The sequence below is a fragment of the Pinus tabuliformis genome, chromosome X (genome assembly GCF_031772625.1).
Source record: "Pinus tabuliformis cultivar Carrire ecotype Pingquan chromosome X, CPIR1, whole genome shotgun sequence".
Classification (NCBI taxonomy): domain Eukaryota; kingdom Viridiplantae; phylum Streptophyta; class Pinopsida; order Pinales; family Pinaceae; genus Pinus; species Pinus tabuliformis.
In genome coordinates, this window is record NC_142308.1 from 1,194,406,840 (window position 1) to 1,194,425,499 (window position 18,660).

Below are 18,660 nucleotides of genomic sequence, written 5' to 3' on the forward strand. Positions count from 1 at the left end.
TTGTTCTTTTGTCTGCTGAAACCTGCTCCTTCATTCAGAATCTTCATGACCAAAGTTATTGCAAATAGAACATTCAACTTCATTTTCAAGAGTCGAAAAGTTATTATAGGTCCTTTTTGTAATCCCGGTCATACTTCTTTGTTTTTGAGCTTCTCTAGTCATGATTGTTTTATATGCAACACATTGAGTTGCCTTGTGACCAAAGTTATGGCAAGAGAAGCATTGTCCATTGAAGAAACTTCTGCGGTTATCAAATCTACCAGCCAAATGATTGTAATTTCTATTGTCATCCATTCTTGAAGCAAATTGAGAGGGTTTTACCTGTGGCTGGTTGTAGCTTTTGTTCATCCTTAAGACGGATTTCCCCTGGTTTACCTGATAGTCTTTTTTTGTTCTTGATGTAATTGTTCCATGCTTTACCTGGTGATCTCCATTGTGCTTTTTCTCATTCCTTCTTGCTGCATCAAGATAACTCTTTGAGGTGGATGCTTGAGAATTTTCTCCATTATACCCCAGACCTGTCTTGTTTAGTGGAGAACCCTGTACATTGATGATCTCATCCAGAGTTTCAGATCCTTTGATAAACTTAAGATTAATAGCCTTTGTTTTCTCAATCTCTTTTCTAAGACCAACAATTTCACCTTCTAACATTTCAAGGTATTTTTCCTTTTCATCAATTTGAAATTGTAGAGTATCAATGATCATATTATTTTCTTCTATACATGTCTTGAGTCTAGAAATTTCTTCATAAAAGCTATCCACATCTATAGCATCCATGTAATCATCATCTTCAAATGCCATTAAAATTTTATAGTCATTACCTCGTTCATCTTCATCACTATTTGATATACCATCACTATCTTCATGAGTGTAGTAGCTTTTATTATTTGCATTCTGTTTCTTGTTCCATCTAGCAGGTTCCTTTCCTTTGTCAATATTATCCTTATGAAGACATTTTGCAGCATAATGACCTACTCTTCCACAAGCAAAACATTTCAAAGGTAACTTACCTCTGAACCTTCCAGTACCCCGTTGAAGATTTATGACAAAATTTGATTCTTCTTCTTCTTCTAGCACGTGACTTGCTTCATAGTAGTCTCCTTTGCCTGAAGCTTTGAAAGCAGCTTCTCTCCTGTCTGATGGACCTCCTTTTCTCATTTCATAAGCAGTTAGAATTCGGTGTAGCTGAGACATAGTAAGAGTTCGTAGATTTTCCTTTTCTTCTATTGCAGACACTTTAGATTCAAACTTGGGGGACAATGATATTAAAACTTTTTCAACCACAATAGCCTCTTTTATTTCTTCACCCAAGTTTTTCATGCAATTAACAATCTCGTCTACCCGAAGGAAATAGTTAGCCACACTTTCATCATTATTCATTCTGAGATTCTCATACTGAATCCTGAGGGTTTGAAGTTTAGCACGCTTTACCTGTTCATCTCCTTCGTAGCTCAAGACAATCTTGTCCCATATTTCCTTTGCGGATTTATATTGCATAACCTTCACGAATTCTGTTTGAGATAAGCATCCCAGCAGAGTATTGACTGCTTTAGCATTTGTTTCATATTTCTTCTTCTCGGCCGGATCTGTAGGAGTAGCTGAAGGAAAAGTGTAGCCTTTATCTATGATATCCCAAACTTCTGTACCAAGAGATTGAAGATAGGCAGTAACTCTTACCTTCCAATAATTGAAGTTTGTCCCATCAAAAATTCGTGGCCTGATTGATGCTTCCCTCTCGTAGTTGCTCATGATGAATGATCTTCCTTCAAGCGATCAAGCTTCTCTGAAGGACCTGCTCTGATACCAATTGTTGGAAATAATACTGAGAGGGGGGTGAATCAGTATTATCAAGTTCTTTTTAATAAATCTTCCTTATTTATACTTTGAATTATTCTTGTATGTCAGTACCATAAAACAATGAGCATGAACAAGAAAAACAGATAGTCACACCAAAGAACACCAGATATAAGGTGGAAACCCAATGTGGGTGAAAACCACCCGCTGCAATATGTATCTATCTTCTTTCAATTAGAAACTCCTTTTACAATTATTTTGTACTTGTGCAGTCCTTTACCATTACGCAGGCTGCAACCTGTAGAGAGCTACAACTCTCTCTCATTTTCCAGTCTCTCCTGGAAGGGAGCTACAACCCCCTACTTCCTTTCCTTCAAGGACCACTTTTCACAAATTTTCAAACTGGATCCAAAAAATATCAAATAATCATAAAGTACATGCAAATTGCCCAAACTCCTTATACAATCAACCAAAAATCACCCAACTTCTCATAATGTTGTAAACAGAAAGGTAGTACCAGAAATATAAACCTAGAACTCTGCAGCAATAAATAAAAGATGACCAACAAATGATTTAAGGCAGATCCGCAATTTTTTTTTTTATCTGGACTGCATGGCTTCGCACTTCACCTTCTGCGTCTCTGCGTATCCCCACAGAGAGCCTTCCACTGCACCGCACACCCACGCACTGTTTCTTCAATCACACCGCGTACTACTACTATGGCCAAGCACCCTCAGATGCTAGCGCGCCACGTATCTACGCACCTGCGGCTTCTGTAGCGCCGCGTACTTTCACTGTGCCTCCGCACCTGAACCTTTACCACGCTGCGTACCTTTACTCTTCTTCCGCACCTGAACCTCTATCACGCCGTGTACCTCTGCACTGAGACTGTGCCTTCGCTGCGTATCCTCGCACTTTCACTGTGTATCACCTGTGTTCCTCCACACTGGAACTTTCGCTGTGTTGCGTGCACCCACACTTTCATAGAGAATCATCTGCGTACCTCAAATTAGAACCCAATTAAATGGTCCTCCAAGGTGCCTCTGACAGTTAGATACACAGATCTGATCATGCGCCCGAGAGATCACCACTTAATAGATTCACTTTCAACTTCACTTTTATATAGATCAAGCTTTTAAACCGATAACCCAATATTTCATATCTTAAGATATTCAATTTGCAAAGATACATTGGCCAAGTGATCTCCTTCCCTATTTGTAGTCAAGCCCTTATCCAAACCATGGGACAAAACCATCAATAACCAATACAAGGGATCCAAACCGGGGCTAAATTAGATCCTATACCACGGGCCAAAACCATAGGATCAAGAATGGCGGGCTAAATACCATGGGCCAAACATAAGAAACCCCACGTGAGCGCCCTTCTCTGCCTTGAAGTGAGTGAACTGGGGGACCGCACCTTCGGAACGGGAAACCTGCGGGTATGACCGCATTTCCTGCACGGCGTGCCTGCGGGTCTGCACCTTTTGAGCCATTCACCTGCGAACCTCTTAATTTCCAACATTTTGAGAGCCTGAGCAGAACATTTCCACTAGAGAGAGTTGCCATCAAGTAAAACACTTGTAACATAGAGCCATACTAGAAACATAATGCCAACACAATTAGCATTCATGTGACGAATGGAAGAAACATGATGAGAAATAAGTAGTCATATGAAGAAGGCCACTTTCCATGAAGAAAGGAATAACATGACGAACTAAGGAGGAATGTGATTAATGATTTTTTCCCTACAAGAAATAATATCAACTAACTTTCATGACATCAAGGAGAAAAGTTGATAAAGTATCTAAAGGATCCATGAAGAATAATTTGTTCATGTATAGAAGAGTCTCTAGCTAAGAGACAACTCTGATAGGGTCCTGATCAAGATGGAGTTTGGATTAGATCACCCCTGAATAAAAAGGAGTGGAAATTGTGTTTTTTCTATCTCATGTATCATGCACTATGTTGTCGCTCCCAAAGATAGTCTTCGATTGCTTACAATCATAATGCCTCGGTACGTCTAAATCGATCGATGTGTCTCAAATGATTCTCAAGTAGGAGGAGACATCACCCATGTTCGATATACATATATAAAAGGAATGAGTTAGTTCTTTCATCCAAAGGTACAGGTCAGGTATTTCAGTATTTTTGCACATACACAGTTCCTAGAAATATAATAGAAAATAGTGGAGGTTGAGCACTTCAAAGGCTTATAGTTTAATAAGCTTTATGGAATAAATGAGAGAAGACAAAGAGAAGGGACAACTCAAAATGTAGATCTCAAAGAACCAAGAATTATATATTAAAAACATAGAGCCTGAAACCATGAGATTTGCTACAATTATCTGAGTTACAGTTAGATATAATGGACTGAAAAAAGAAACTAGATGCTCTAATTCACGTAGTGGAGTTTTAAGATATAACTTCAACCCATCAAACAGGCATGTGCATTAACGACTCAATGCAAATGAATCTGTAAGCAAGTATTAAATATTATAACATCTATTGTTAAATGAATTCAGAGAATAAAATAGACAAAATGGATGAAAACAGGAAATACCACATTGTAATACTCAAAGGGGGGATCACCACTACCCCTTCGATATTCTGCAAGATCTATGTAACTAAGTGACACAGTCTCACAAAAATATCATCCATTCTTTGCATATCAGAACCTTTATTCAGTGTTTCTACCCCCTATTTATAAGAAGAGGGGGTGCGTTATTAATCATACAATATAAAATATCCCTCGGTCGAGTCTCAGTGGTCAGATCAGCTTGTTGTCTCGGCCAAGGAAGGCTCTATGTCCAAAAAACATCACAAAAAATAGTAATTGCCTCATAAAAGAAAGAAAATCGTAAGATCACAAAATATATGAAACAATAATGCAATATCTCTATGCCCATCCCTCTAATTACTTTGGCTTTAGGCTACATCTAGTTCGCAGTATGATCTCCTATGGTTCTCAGCTAACTCCTGTCATTTCTTCCTTTAGTGCCTTTGGCAATGACCTTGGAAGCAGGTCAAAAAGATCCATTTTTGAGTCCACCCATACTTGGTTTTGAATGCTCAATCTTCTGTATGTAGTGTTACAGTTGTTTTCGGCACCAACTTTGGATGCGTATTGCAGAATAGTTTTCTCATGAATGTGCCCACGCCTAGTTTGAAAGATCCATCCCTCCATTAAACACACCAACTGCCGACCCATATGTCTTTTAAAGATCTGTGTAGTCCTACACTATTTGTGCCTTGATGTAGTGTAACAATGAAGTTTGTCAACTACAGGCTTTTTACCGCTAAAATAGGCAAAATGGGAAATATTTTGATTTCCCCCTTAGCCCCCCTTCGATGTGGTGCCCTTATCTCTGTTTTCTTCATATAACCACAGGCTAAGAATAGGGGCATTAACCTTTCAAGCACTAAAGCCTTTAAACTTTTGTTCGGGAGGCTTTTTATTTTATAATGTGAAATTCCCTTTTATTTTCTCTTACACCACATCGTTCGAAGTCTGAACGCGAAATCTTCATCAAATAGAGACTATGAAATATCGCATATGGGGGCTTCTTCCTTATCAAAATCGCAACTGGGGAGGAGCATCGGCGGAGGAAAGAATTTTCATTTTGTGTGATCACCAATATGTGGGATGACATCATCATTGGCACGTGTCACCCTGTGAGTGGTGACATGTGTCACCCGAAAATGGCCCCATAGCACGGCTGAAAATGTTAAAATCAAGTGACACATGTCCCCTACCACGTCAACATTTGTACTGCCGCATGTCCTTCATACTACCACATCATTGATGACATCAATTTCCATTTCAGTTGTGAGGACCAATTGTACGCTACCACATGGCCTCCTGCAGGAGAGAGAAAAAGTCTTGCTCGACCTTGTTTTCACGTGCATTTCCTTTGTTCATGAATTTTTGCCCTCCGCGGAACTTTCAAAATGTATCACAAAATTGGTGCCTGAACGGTCTTGGAATGAGAACCTCTCAGATTCGCCGATATTGTGGGATTACAAGATGAGGTATTAACCATACCATCGTACCACCACATGGAGGAGAGAGAAGGGGGCAACCTGACCTTGGTTTTTCCATGCTTTGCTTTGTTAGAATTTTTTAGCCCTGTTGGTAATTTCACACTATATCGCAAGATTGGCCCCCCACAAGGTTTTGGATTTTTTTGTGACAACGGGACTGTGGGATCTCCAAGATGTGGGATGCGGGGCCTAGTGGGACCTGTAGGACTGCAGGATCCGCAGGATGCGGGGACCTGTGGGATGTGAGGACCTACAGTATGCGGGGACCTGCGAGACTATGGGATGCGATATTGCTGTTCAACACTCTAAACCACTGATAACCTTAAGTATGTGCCCCAAGACCTCAATGATATGCCAGATGTGGGAATGTAGGGTTGCAGTATGCGGGACTGCAGGGTTGCGATATGCAGGACTACGGGTACTGTGCCACATGTTGCCCATGAAGGGGACAGAAATGGGGTCCTCCTGCCCTTCCATTTTCAATGATTTTTAGTGTAAATCAGCCTCTGCCCTTCCCTGTCGCCTTAACACTATTGGCATGCTCCCACCCACAATTCCTTAAGGATGGCCCATAAGGAACTATAGGGGTCATGAGGGATGCAAGATTGTGGTATGTTCAATATGCTCAACTTTCTATGCCCGGGCTCCTCTAATAAGCTCTTCTACTACACTTCAAGGCAACATGACTGCTGATCTTCCATAGGCCATATCTTCTGATGCAGAGGTCCATTTTGGGACTTTTGTATACTGTTGGAAAGCTCATTTTAGGAACTATGCAATGGAGAGGGTTTAATGAAGATTTGATAGCTTCCATGACTCAGGAAATCACTTCAAATTCACTTCTCTTATTCATCTTGGACAACTGATCATTTTCAAAGCAGTGAGTGATCAATGAGTAATACCATTGGCTCCATTGGGGACAGTGCCTTGCTAGCAAGGTGTTGAGAACTGGAACACTACAAACTACTCCTTTAGGCATGGACTCACTTCTAATCAAAATATAACTTTCATGAAAGTAGAAAGCTTTACATAAAATGAAAATTCAAATAATAATCAATACACACATTGAATATTTACAATGATTGTAAGACAGGTACTTCTAATTTTGAAAATAAAATTTGAGGAACTGACCATTCACTAGAATTTTGAACAGTTCACCATCCAATTTTTCAAGTAGATATGCGTTGTTCCCTCTCTCTTCTGCAATCCTGAAGGGGCCAAACTATATAGGATCGAATTTTCAATTTTTTCCTTTGGCATCCCGTCGGACATCCCACCTGAGAACTAAATCTCTTGGTTGAATAGGTTTTTCCCTAGCCTTCTTGTCAGATAGAGATTTCATCTTTTGTTGGTAATTGGATATTTTCGCCTCCACTTGTTATCTGTTTTGCTGAAGCTCAACCAACTGATTTATCCTCCTTGTCAGGGTGTTTGGTTCTTCCTCAACTTCTTGTAGCAACCTTGCTACTGGCATTGATAGTTGGATCGGGAAGACAACAACCTTGCCACACACTAGTTCAAAAGGTGATTTTCGGGTGGATCGTTTACGCATTACCTAGTTGGCCCATAGAGAAACTTTATTTGGGAGTCCCAGGTCCTTTGATTTTTAGCGATGGTCTTCTTCAACACCCTCAACACAAGTTTGTTTGAGGCTCAGACAAGCCATTGCCTTGAGGGTAGTATGGAGTGGAGTACCCAATGGCGATATTATATTTATGGAAGAAGCTGGTGAACTTGGTAGGTTTGAATACTTGAGCATTATCATTGATGATTTTGAAAGGACAACCCAAGTGGGATGGTATGTCTCTTTCATGAATTTTATTACCACTGAGTTTGTAGCATTTCTAGTTGGGATGGCCTCTACCCACTTGGTGAAATAGTAAGTGGATGTTAATATCCATTTGTGCTAGCCACTGGATGGTGGATTGATCTCCCCTATGAACTCTAATCCCCACTATTTAAAAGGATCCTCCACATCCACAAGAATCAGTGGGAGAGGAGTAAACTTCTACCTTTTAGAAAACACATGGCATTTCTGACAAATCTTGACTCTGGAATGAACATCCTCAAACATCGTAGGCCACTACAATATATACTTGAGTATTTTGTGTGTCGTGGTCTTCTAGCTGTGACGCCCTCCATAGACTCCTTCATGAAACTCCCCAATCACTTTATGGGTCTTTCCTTCCACCAAACATAGCAACCATACCCCCATAGGGTCCTTATAGTAGAGTAGGCCATTGGATATGATATATTTTTTCACTTGCAATCTCAAGCTTTGGTATTTGGATATATCCATCTGCAAAGAGCACCTTAGGAATAAGAGGTAATGAATGATGTTATTATACCAAGATGATCCCTTGTATTTAGTATAGATTTCATGGTTAGATGTTTTAAGATTGCTTTGGTGATCCTCTAATCCGCCTTCCTCTATGATCAATTTTATCCCTAGTGCTTTGTAGTTGGATTCAGATAAAACCTTGGCCAACACCTGGCCTTTAATCAGATTGTTAGGCTTTATTTCTAACTGTTATTCATGTATTTTCGTTATCCACCTACCCCTCTTTCCTTTGTTGTCTCCCTGCACCAGGATGTCTTTGATTGCTATTATTGGGACAAATGTTGTGATTTTAGGTTGTAGCACATACATGAGAAATGCCTTCAGAGCCTTTACCAATGGATAGGATTGTTTCTCCAATATATTATATTTCAGATTAGCATCCCTTAGGACTTGGTTGGAGAAGGCGATGTGTTTCTCCTAACCCGCTTTATTTTTTTGTAACAACATTGTAGCGATGGTATGTGGAGAGGCAAAAGAAAAGATGTAGAAAGGTAATAGATGACACTGGCTAACACTAGGGCTTCATCCAAATATTATTTGATTCGACTAAAAGAATAATGGGGGAAAGGGCTCCATTTGACCTCATTTCCCTTCTTGAGCATGTCTATGATACCCTTGACTATCTTTTCATAGTTTGGTATAAATCACCTTAAGAAATTTATTCTCCCCATGAAGGCTTGGAATTACTTATTATTCATGGGTAGATGAATGTGGTTGATGCTTTCAACTCATTTAGGATTGATCTTCACACCCTCCTGCACTATTATATGTCTTAGGATTCAGGGAGATACCATATCTCCTACACTTCTCAAAGGTGAGTTTTAAGTGAAGGATGTGTTCTTCCTTAGTGTTGGAAAAGATTGTGATGTCATCCAAGTAGACCACCACGAATTTTTCTTGATCCCCCATGAAATCTATGTCCATGGCTATTTGAAATGTGGCCCCTATATTTATCAACCAAAAATGCATGTGATCATAGATGAATGTTCCCCACATGGTGGTGAAAGTTGTCTTTTCTCGATCCTTGAGATGAATTGCTACTTGATTGTGTCCAAATAACCATCCATCATGGACATTATGGCTGAACCAACCACCTTATGCAATATATTATCCATCTTGGGCAATGGGTAGTTATCTTTCAAAGACGCCCTATTTAGATTCTGGAAGTCTACACATAGCCTTATCTCTCTATTCTTTTTTTGGACCGAGACCAAATTCACTACCCACTCAAAGTATATTCAAGGTACTATGATCTTTTCATGGAGCAGCTTACTTACCTATCTTTCAATGGAGGGGAGTAGGAGTGGATTTATATATCTGAGTTTCTGGTTGTAGAGTTTCCTTTATATTTTCAAGGGATCCTTATGTTGTATGATGTTATTATCAATGTTTTTAAATCATCATAAGACCAAGAAAAAGAATCTTTGTAGGTTTTGAAAGGATCTCAATACCTTTGTTTGTAATGCAAGGGGATTCCTTTTGACATCTTGATCATCTGGGGCACCTCCTCCGATCCAATGTTGCAATCTTGTACTTGATCATCCATCTCAGGAGCCATTTGTTTGACAACTATGTGATCTTTATTAAAAATCCTTTCTAGTGGGACTAGTCTGTGAGGGATAGTATTCCCTTTCAGTTGCAAAGATTTGTGCCAATCCACTATGTCTTTTGATGAAGTGGCTTCTTAATCTACTTCTTCTTCTTCTTCTTCTTGATCATTAGTGGAGTTAGAAAACTACCCAACGACTTCTATGAATCATTTCACTTTCTTGTCATCTTCAAACACCTACCAGTTCTTGATGCTATTAGGTATGGAGGGTCTATACTTGACTTGCACCTCATATCTAAGGTGAGAATTTTGAGGGGACCTGAAAGTGCTTGCAGCTACATCAAGGGAGTCAACAATTATATTTCCTTCTCTTGGCAGAAATTGGATATTAACAGCCAGAACGAAGTTTTCAATTAAATCCCACACTTCATTGTGGTAGGTCCTTGGTCTAGGGTGTTTGGCTTGGCATTGATTTTTTATTTATCTTATGACTAGCTCAGAGTCTCCATAAACTATTAGGCATTAAATATCCATATTTTTTGTAGTTTGTAACCCAAGGAGAAGTGCTTCATACCCCGCCACATTGTTAGTTACTTCAAACTCTATCTTGAATGAGAGGGGTATCACGCGGCCCTTAGGAGATACCAAAAATACTCCTTCCCCATTTCCATCTTTTGAATTCGCTCCACCAAAATATAATTTCCATACTTTGCTTTCACTTGCATGTTGATGTTCTACCTGCCATGTTAGGTGGACTGATGTTTCCTTTAAGATAAACTCATCTTCTTCTAGGAGTAGACAAGAGAGGTTACCTTCTTTTCCATACATTGAGGAGTTTTGTGAGCCTTTAGTTGAGGTCACAGTTTTTAGAAACATATATTCTCTACATATCCTCCTTTGTTCTCCTCCAAATATGGGAATGGTGGCATAAGTTAGATCAAACTTGATAAAGCTCCCCACCTTGGAACCCCGAGATCTAGACAGTAGCATGCCAAAATGAGGGTGTATATCTTACAGTATTATGTCCATTACCATGCTCTTCATAGGGATCTAAGCTAGTTTCACCACCAAATCCTTTATCATTCCCAAAAATTTGACTCTCTTGGAGTCAAAGGAGTATAGGTTGTTGTAGGGCGTAGTGATTTTCAAGCCAATATGTTCCATTACTTCCTATGGCATGGGGTTGTGGGAGTATCTAGAGTTCAAAATGAAATTATGAAAAAGAAGGTCATGGATTCCCAGAGTCACATAGAAAGGTGCAGTAGAAGGATCAAGTTCTTTCACATGTGGCTCAAAGACCTCTATTAGCCTCTCTTCTTGAAGATTTAGTGAATCATGGGTGGGTGGTGAGACTGATGGATGCATGAATTGAGATACCTAAGCTTTATAAGTAGGTTGCTTTAGAAGCTCAGTCATTGGAACAAAACTCTTTACCTATTCAAGCTCCTTTTGAAGGTTGAATGTAGATTGGGTATTTTCTATACCTCCTAACGCTGCTTTTCCTTCACTACCACCAGTTTTTTTCTACAGTATAGGTGCCTCCTTTGCTGTGTGACCCTCTGAAATATGTCTTTCCTTATTCAAGGGGAATTTTCCCCTAGCAGTGTTAGGATTCAACTTACCTTTCCCTTTATATGGTACTAAGGAAATAGTTTGGGGGGTAGTTGGTTCTTGTTGTTTTGGCTCCCTTGACCTCTTTCTTCAAGATCTTCGATCATACCTTTGGTGTAGCTATGCTTGCATGAAATATGCCAATTTTTTATAATAATAATCTATATCTTCCTCCTTTGTTGTTGTTTCTCTCTCATGAATGACCTCCTAGTGAGCCATATCTCCATGTTCTTCTCCAGATAAAGCAAAATATAATTTTCCCTTCATCTCCTATGTATCTGACCATTTTTCATCGGGATAATCTTCTAAATATAAAGGATGACGGATCTGGTCTGAATATTCTTTTCTTTCTCCTGGAAGTATCTATAAAAAGGGCCTTCTATATTGTGGGTTATAACCTCGATTGTGCCTTGAGTATTTTGTTTGGAGAGACTCGTGTTCTCAATTTCGAGCTTTCCAACCTTATGGGACAAACTCATGATGAGTTTATCCAGTTCCTCCAACTTTAGGTTTGGTGATTCTCTTGTATGACCAGAGGAGGAAGCTTCTTCTTTACCTCTTCTATTCCCAGTGGTTTCCTACTTTCCAATTGACTTCCCTGTTGAGGTAAAATTCGCTTCTTCTTCAAGAGCATCGACTTAGAGTTGATCTAAAGTAGGAGACCTACTTCCTGTTAAGGTAAAACAAAAGTCAGATTCAAAGGCTCCCAAGTAAGCTACACAATCAGCAACTGGAGGAGGCTTTATCTTAGAAGGAAAGTTGTTATATTGCTTATTGAACCTCGTATTAAATTATGAGATATCCTACTTTGGATTCTTCCAGATGGCATTGAACTCTATGTGGAGGTACTCATGATTTCTCTTCTCACCCCACTTTTGTTTGAAGGAGGTTTCAAGTTCCTCCCAAACGGTGATGGAGGCATTTGGTAGGGATTTAAACCATTTTCTCACTTCTCCATCAAAGCACTGTACAAAAAATCTCAGAACCACATGCAACTATTCTACGTTCAGGTTCTCAGCAAAAGCACAAAATGCTTGAATGTGTTTCTGAGCAGAATTTTCATCTTCCCCATTAAACTTAGGGAGAAGATTTAAGTAGTCCTGAGGAATAACACCTAGGGGTTGACGTAAATCGAGACGTGCATACATATTTAGAAAAATTCATTGAAGAGCCATCTAAATTAGTGGAGGGGGATTAAAATTTTCTCAAGGAACTATGGTCAAGACCACAATGGTTGGAGGGGAAGCAGGGTATGTCAAAATCTTCGGAGCCAATCCTAAATAATGATCAACAATGGGTTGATAATTCTAGGAGGATGTTGTGAAGGCTAGTGAGATGGTAGCATAGGTAGGGGGAGTTTTCTCTTTCTAGACTTTCCAAAAAAATATTTTTTCAAGGTCAGATACAAATGGGGCTTTCTACTGAGAGGTGTTGAAGTGAGTATGAGGCCTTCTAAAAGCTAGTGTGATGAATGATAATGAGGGGGGGTGTGGAGTTTCCAAGGTGATGTGAATTCAATCAAAATAGACTTCGCTCACCTACACGAAGGGTGCTCAATTTTCCCTATCCTAGGGAAAAAATCCTTCAATACGTTCCCCAAAAATGGTGCGAGAAGATGATGTCACTCCCAAAGAGAGCCTTAGTTTGCTTACAAGACCAGTGCCTGCGTACATCTAAATCAATGTGTCTCAAATGATTCTACAAAAGGAGGAGACACAACCCATTTTCTATACACATTTATAAAAGGCATGAGTTGCTTATTTCATCCAAAGATACATGTCAGGTATTTCAATATTTCTGCACATGCAGAGTTTCCATAAATATATTAGTAAATAGTGGAGGTTGAGCACTTTAAAGGCTTACAATTTAATTATCTTTATGGAATAAATGAGAGAAGACAAAGAGAATGGATAACTAAAAATGTAATTCTAAAAGAAACAAGAAATATATATTAAAAGCATAGAGATTGAAACCATGAGATTTGCTACAATTATCTGAGTTACAAGTAGATATAATAGACTGAAAAGAAACTAGATGTTGTGATTCATGTAGTGCAGTTTAAAGATATAAATTCAACCCATCAAACATGCATGTGCATTAACAGCTCAATGCAAATGAATCTATAGGCAAGTATGAAATATTTAAGCATCTATTGTTACTTGAATTCAGAGAATAAAATAGACAAAATGGATGAAAACAGGGAACAACGCACTGTAATAATTCAAAGGGGGAACCACCATTGTTACTTGAATTCAGAGAATAAAATAGACAAAATGGATGAAAACAGGAAACAATGCACTGTAATAATTCAAAGGGGGAACCACCACTACTCCTATGATATTTTGCAAGATCTATGTAACTAAGTGATACAGTCTCAAAAAAATATCAACCCTTCTTTGCAGATTTAGAAACCTTTATTCAGTGTTTCTACCCCCTATTTATAAGAAGAAGGTGTGCGTTATCAATCATGATACTATACAAAATATCCCTGGGTTGAGTCTCAGCTATCAGATCAGCTTGTTGTCTTGGCCAAGGAAAGCTCTTTGTCTAAAAAGCATCACAAAAAATAGTAATTGCCTCATAAAGGAAAGCACATCACAAGATCAAAAAACATATGAAACATTAATGAAATATCTCCACGCTCATCCCTGTAATTAGTTTGGCTTCAAGCTACATCTACTTCATGATATGGATTTCCTATTCTGCTCATCTAACTCCTGTCATTTCTGCCTTTAGTGCCTTCGGTGTCGACCTTGGAAGCAGGTCATAAAGAGCCATTTTTGACTCCGCCCATACTTTGTTTTGAATGCTCGATCTTCTACATGTAATGTTACAGTTGCGTTTGGCGATGACTTTGGATGTGTATTGCATAATAGTTTTCTCATGAATGTGCCCACACCTAGTTTGAATGCACCATCCCTCCATCAAACACCCCTACTACCAAGCTAAACATCTTTGAAAGCTCTGCACAATCCTGCACTATCAATGCCTTGATGTAGTGTAACAACAAATTCTATCAACCATGACATTTTTACCTCTAAAACAGGCGAAACAAGAACTTTTTGATTTCCCCCTTAACCCCCCTTTGATGTAGCGCACTTAACTCTATTTTCTTCATATAACCACGGGCTAAGACCAGGGGCTTTAACCTTTCAGGTGCTAAGGCCTTTAAACTTGTGTCAGGGGGCCTTTTTATTTTATAATGCAAAATACCCTTTGATTTTCTCTTACACTGCATCGACTAAAGTCCAGACGCAAAATCTTTATCAAATAGAGAATATGAAATATCACATCTAGGGGCTTCTTCCTTATCACAATCGCAATTGGGGAGGAGCATCAACGGAGGAAATAATTTTGATTTCATGCGATCACAGATATGAGGGATGACATCATCATTGCCATGTGTCACGTGTGAGTGGTGACATGTGTCACCCAGAAATGGCCCAATAGGACCCATGAAAATGCTAAAACTGAGTGACACGTGTCCCTTGCCACATCAATGTCTGTACTGCCATGTGTCCTCCATACTACCACATTATTGATAGCATTAGCTACAATTTTAGCTCTAAGGACCAATCGTACGCCACCTTGTGGCCCCCTAGAGGAGAGAGAAAAAAGCCTTCTTGGCCTTGTTTTCACGTGCATTTCCTTTGTTCATGAATTTGGGCCCTCCCATAATTTTTACATTGTATCGCAAAATCGGCCCCTACACAGTCTTGAAATGAAAATTTCATTGATTCATCGATATTGCTGGATTGCGAGATGCAGGATTTACCATATCTCCATACCGCCACATGGAAGAGAGAGAAGTGAGCGACTTGGCCTTGGTTTTTCCATGCTTTTTTCTCTTAGACTTTTTCAGCCACCCTTGGTTATTTCACACTATATCACAAGATTGATGCTGGACAAGATTTTGGAGTTTGATGTGACTGCGGGACTTTGAGGTCGCCGAGATGTGGATGCGAGGATGGGCGGCTTGCAAACCTGTGGGACTTGTGGGATGCGGGGACCTGTGGGACGATGGGACTTGTAGGATACGATATCGGAATTCAACACTTTGAACTACCAATAACCTTAAGTATGTGCCCCAAGACCTCACTGATATGTCAGATGCGGGACTGCAGGTAGTGTTAAGTTGTGGGACTGTGGGGTTGTGGGGTATGGGACTGCGGGTAGTGTGTGATGTGGCTCCTCTGGAGGAGAAACAAAGGGGGTCCGCCTACCCTTGCTTTTTCAATTATTTTTAGTGTAAATCAGCCTCTACAATTCCCTAATGCTTTAACATTATTGGCATTCTTCCTGCCCTGCAATTCCTTAAAGGATGGCACATAAGGAACTACGGGGGTCATGTGGGATGCGGGACTATGAGATGTTCAATATGCTCAACTTGTTATGGCTGGGGTCCTCTAATAAGTTATTTTCCTTAGTTCAATGCAACAAGACTCATGATCTTCCATATGCCATATCTTCTGATCTAGAGGTACATTTTGGGACTTCTATGTATTGTTGGAAAGCTCATTTCAAGCACTATGCAATGGAGAGGGTCTAATCAAGATCTAATAGCTTCTGTGGCTTAGGAAATTGCTTCAAATTCATTGCTCTTATGCATCCTAGACAACTAACCATTTACAAAGAAATGAGTGAGGTGTGAGGGACAACACAATAGACCAGCACTAATAACTATAAGTCTAGGTGAAGGTCATGAATGGAAATGTAGACACATGATAGACACAACATTCTTGTCTTCACGTCAGAAGAAATAATGATGGATCGGGTAATCATTTGGAATTTGATGCTCTTTGAGGATGTGTAGGGAATCCAAGATAAGAGTAGGAAAGAGGACTAATATTCTTTGAGGGCTGGGAACCCAAGATAAAATAGTCCTAGAAGGTAATACTCAGTGAACACCTAGGTGGGTATGTACCTTAAGAGATAATGATAAAGGTGTCTATAAATCATTGGTCTCACCAACATTTTGCTTTGATCTTATGAGAGGTAGAGTTGTTAGTGAAGGCCTTGCTATAAAAAATGTTGGTTACTATGATGTTATAACATATGGGTTACCAATCCTTCTTATGAGAAATTATTTAGATTGAGAATGACCAAGTGCCATTGTAAATACCTCCCTAGTTAAGAGGGAGTGTTGAAGAGAAGTGTAACTTGGTTCGGTATTTGTAACTGTAATTTTGATCTTTGTACTTATAAAAAAAAAAATAAAAAAAAATTGTAGATTATTCGAAAGGGTTTCTTGCTAATTCCAAAGGTCTAGGAAAGTCAAAGAATCAATGTCGTGTTAAAGAGATATTCTTGAGCATGAATATGGGTCAAGCTAGTGTCAAATAACCTTCGAAGACAAGCACCATCCTCCAAAGAAGAATATTGTTAGCAAAATGATGGAGAGATCAGCTAATTTGGCCTCAAAGTATATACAAATGACATGTCGACTCAGTAAAATATAGACATAAGTTCACATTGACATGTTGTCTTATTATGGAGACATAACACCTATAAATAGGTGACTAGAGTCACCACAGAAACCTAGAATTTCGTAGAAGCATCTCTGCTACTTCATAGGTACAGGAACTCAAATTTCAAATGGCTACATGATTGTCTATCTTCGCATAAGGTTCACACTTCAGATGAAATCACTATAGCTTTAGATGTGTGCTACATAAATAGTAACATTGTCGGCATAAGCATGATGATATGGGTTTCAGTGAAAGAGGGGAACACTCTGTCTCATCATTCTAGACAGTATAATCTTGGCATAGCAGTGATGACAAGAATCTCAGAGATCCCACATTAGTCTACATAGTCTCAACATAATTCGGAAAAGAAGTTCCTATAGTAACACTCTCTGCAGTCATGATCATAAGCATATATATGATCTCAATGGAGACTCTACCACAAGGTTATGATCACGTGACCTTGATGGGCCTAAGGGCATACCTTAATAATATCTCGGTGGTACAATTAAGACCTCGATGAAAGTGCAAAGATGTTGTAGCAACATTGAAGATCATGATGATGACCTTAGCGCTACATCAACGATGATTATCTCAATAGTGACAAAGAAGAGGATTGGTGTCTTGGTCTTGGAGTGGCATAATAAGTCAAGGGTCATGGTCTTGGTATTCATCAATAGGAATCTCTATAAGAATAATTATGTGTGGGTTTTCCTGATCGAGAGAGAGAGTTTTTAGCCCTTCCAGAATGCCAACATCTTGTATTCTTGTCTCTTTGTTTTTGTTATCTATTTGATGAAATAAGAAACACACACTCTAATAATGTCAAAGAGAAGATTTTGATAATACGAAAATTGAAAATGCCTCACAAATAGTTATCAAGTCAAGAAGAATCTCATTAACTACATGTGCCCCAGATTCTTCAACATGTCCCGCATTCCCATGCCTCCCAATCACTAAGGGTTTTTATGTTGGAACATCAACCTTAAAATTGACCAATAATCATGAGGTCCGCCTTTTTCACAACCTCGTGGAGCGGAACATCATTACCAAGGATGACTTTATGATCAAGCCCTGGATCACCAACCCCTCCCTCATCGCACTAGGGCAGAGGACAAATAAACTAAGACATCCAACATCCTTCACAGGGATAGGGAGGATGAAGAAACAATTGATACATCTAACATCTAACCATTGACTTGTTCATAATGTCACCGGCGAAAATGACACCTTTATCTGCCAGGAAAAAGTAGGTTTGTCCAAATTTGCGTCAAATTTAGCAATAGTCTATAAAATTTGAGTAATTGGATTTGAGTAATTGACTTTGCTATCATCTATTACAACTACTAACCAATAGATCCTCCACAAACATAAACTATAAAATTAACACTACGTTTTTATTTTTATTATAATTGTTTAAATATAAAAATATTAATAAATACATTGAAAAATTAAAATAAAAATAAGAAAGAAAACCAATTCCCATTACATTTTAAGAAGATAATAATCCAGGTAAAACAAACCTAAAAGATATTAGGGATCTTAGAAGGAACCAACTCTCCTTGAAATTTAGGAAATTAATTTTCAAGGAAAAAAAGATGGGGCCGAAGCAGTCACCATTACCAAATAAGCATTACATACTTTTTCCTAGTTTGGTAACATTATTTATAATTTCTTATTTTTATTTAAATTATAATTATTTAAATTATAAAAATATTAATAAATACATTTGAGAATAAAAACTAAAATTGAAAAAAATTACATACCTTTTTCTAATTTTGTAATATTATCTATAATTTCTTTATTTTTATTCAAATTATAATTATTTAAATGTAAAAAAAATAACAAATACATTTA